At 52.4% G+C, this 2,500-nt stretch overlaps 1 protein-coding gene across 20 annotated transcripts in view; it reads left to right on the top strand.

The window, feature by feature from the left end:
• The window catches only part of LOC122246490 (uncharacterized), a 124,523-nt gene that overhangs the window by 95,991 nt on the left and 26,032 nt on the right, over positions 1-2,500 (top strand). The gene's annotated exons all lie outside the window — the stretch shown is intronic.

Genomic DNA, 2,500 nt, shown 5'->3' on the forward strand with positions numbered 1-2,500 from the left:
TTTCGTAAGGAGCTTACTATTTCCGTCGTGGCCTTGGCACAGTGAGCGACAGAATTCAAACTTTATTATCTACACTTTAGACTCGCACGTTCGGGAATAATCTGGACACAAAAGTTCAGGCTGGCCAAGAAAGGAGACAAAGGAGCACTTCCTCCTTCAGAAATACTTCCGTCATGCCCCTTTTACCCCGCTGGAACTATGCGCGTGTCCGTTTACATAAATTTGTTCAGATTTTATTCGGCTCTCCTGATTGTATTTGCCTTGAGGTTCGTCGGGTGTGTGATATGCACTTTCGGCTCGCTGTAATTTGGCTCCGAGTTACGGCTCCATCTGAAATACTCGTTTACGTGCGAGTGTGTGAATGAGTATTTTTGTATGTACATTTATGTACATTTGTATGTGGAGGAGCAAAAATTAAATGTCACTTGTGCGGTGTTTGTCAATTCGAGAACTAAACTCCGAAAGGGCGACCCGGCTGCCTGACCCTAGAACGGAACGGAATGGAGTGTGTGAGGGAGGGAGGGAGAGGAGGGAAAGGAGGGACCCCTTAGCTTCTAGGAACTTCCTGTTACCGCCTGTCGGTATCCCTGAGGACTGGGTCGCGCTCCCCGTGCCTCCCTCCCGCCCTAACAACTTCATCCCTCATTAACGATCACGTCTTGCCCAGTGGCGTTCTCATCTTCTCGCAGCCTCATTCACTCCGATACTCACACTCGCTCGCTATAGCTCTGTCCTGCGTTATGCTCACTCTCATTTGACTCGCACTTATCGAGCAGCGGCTGTAATATCCTTGCTTACACAGCATCTTCTGGCTGCCAGGCCCTCCCTTTCCCCCAGAGGCACTTAGGGTTCCCTCGTACTCAATCCCTCTCCCAGCCAAGGACATTCAGCCAGCAGCGTCGCGCGCATCTCGCTGAACGGAATTCTCGCCGCCAGCCTCGGACATACCCAGCAACCGTCCTTCCTGCGTTGCTGCCTCGAAACTTCGGATGAGAAATTGAGAAGATGCAAAGGGCGGAGCAGAGGGAGCGGAGGCGAAGGGGAAGCACACGGCGCGCGAGGGGCGAGGGCGAGGGCGAAGAGGCCGCGGCTGGCTCTGGAGATTAATGACTTATCATCACACCAACCTGATGGAACTGGGGGGAGGGGGGAGGGGGTTGTACGAAGGAAGGAAGGGAGGCCGAGAGGCACGCCGGAGGAACGGTCGAGCTCCAGCATGAGAAACAGCGGAAGGGAAATGAGGGGAGGATCGCGAAGGAAGGAAGGGAGAGGGAGGGGTGTTGAGGAGGAGGAGGAGGAGGAGGAGGGGAGAAGGGGAGATTGTGTTGATCAGGAGGCTCTGAGTATAAGAAAGGAGAGAGCTCTTGCTGTAAAGGATATTCGACAGCTTTCATTTATGAGAGAGGATGGACTAGGGTTCATGTAGCGAGTGAGTGAATATTAATTAGTAGACATCCCAGTCGATGATTACTAGAACCATGGCTTATGGAACGACCAGTGAATATGAAAAACCCGGTTGTATTAAGGCTGCACATACGTTTTACTCAGAAGAAAAAAAAAACTGATAAAGAAACTTCACCGTCAACACGACTGCCCCCCACGGCCTTATGAGGAGCGAAATAACCCGTAGCATTTTACTAAACATCGGGAACAATCAACTTACCTAACGAGCAGGAACATTGATTTATTTGCCTTTCCTTATCGCAAGCTTGTTAGTACTTTCCATCTCTAACTTGTTCCCAGTCCTCTTCGCGTGTGGGTCGGGGGCTTGGCAACGGTGTCTCTGCTCTGCTTCTGTGTTACTGTGCAGGTGGTGGAGGGCTACGCTGTGCGGTCACCTGGGTAGCCAAGGGCGTTCGCTCCTTGCAAATATATAGGCTTTCAAGTTGAGAGAAAAGTGTGCGTGTGTGTGTGTGTGTGTGTGCGTGTGTGCGTGTGCACGCGCGCGCGCGTGTGCTTGAGAGAGGAGGTTTGTACGAAATTCTTAGTGGCTTTGTCTTTTTTTTTTTTTTTTTGATTACTACGGAGGTGCACAAGGAGCTCGTGCTTTTAGTCGGTTGGAGCGGCGTTACGAGTGCTGTGATGTCGGAGGCGGGAGTCACGAGAGAGAGCTAAACAGGGGAGAGAATGCATCCATGACTGTAGTTTATGGAGGGAGGAGCAACACCCTCACGACACAATTTATGGCAGGGACGCGCGACACCCCCTGCCATCACCGCCCAGGACACGTAGGGAGCACTCCCCTCCCTCTGCATGTTGTTCCACACACTCCACTACACTGCGTTTGCTCCACTTTCTCCACATTGTTGGTGGATATAGGGCGATGGAGTCAGCAGATGGCGCGATTGTGAAGGAATGGGCAGATGGTGTTGTGGAGCGAAGGCCAGAGAGGGACCAGAACGGAGGCGCCTAGGACCCAAGGGCCGAGCCGGGAGCAAAACAGGGCTCGGAGAAAAGTCGTGGAGGCAGGCACGGGGACGGACACTCGCTCTATCTCTCA

The sequence above is a fragment of the Penaeus japonicus genome, unplaced genomic scaffold (assembly GCF_977035675.1).
Source record: "Penaeus japonicus unplaced genomic scaffold, GWHDUDI00000001_assembly GWHDUDI00000002, whole genome shotgun sequence".
NCBI lineage: Eukaryota > Metazoa > Arthropoda > Malacostraca > Decapoda > Penaeidae > Penaeus > Penaeus japonicus.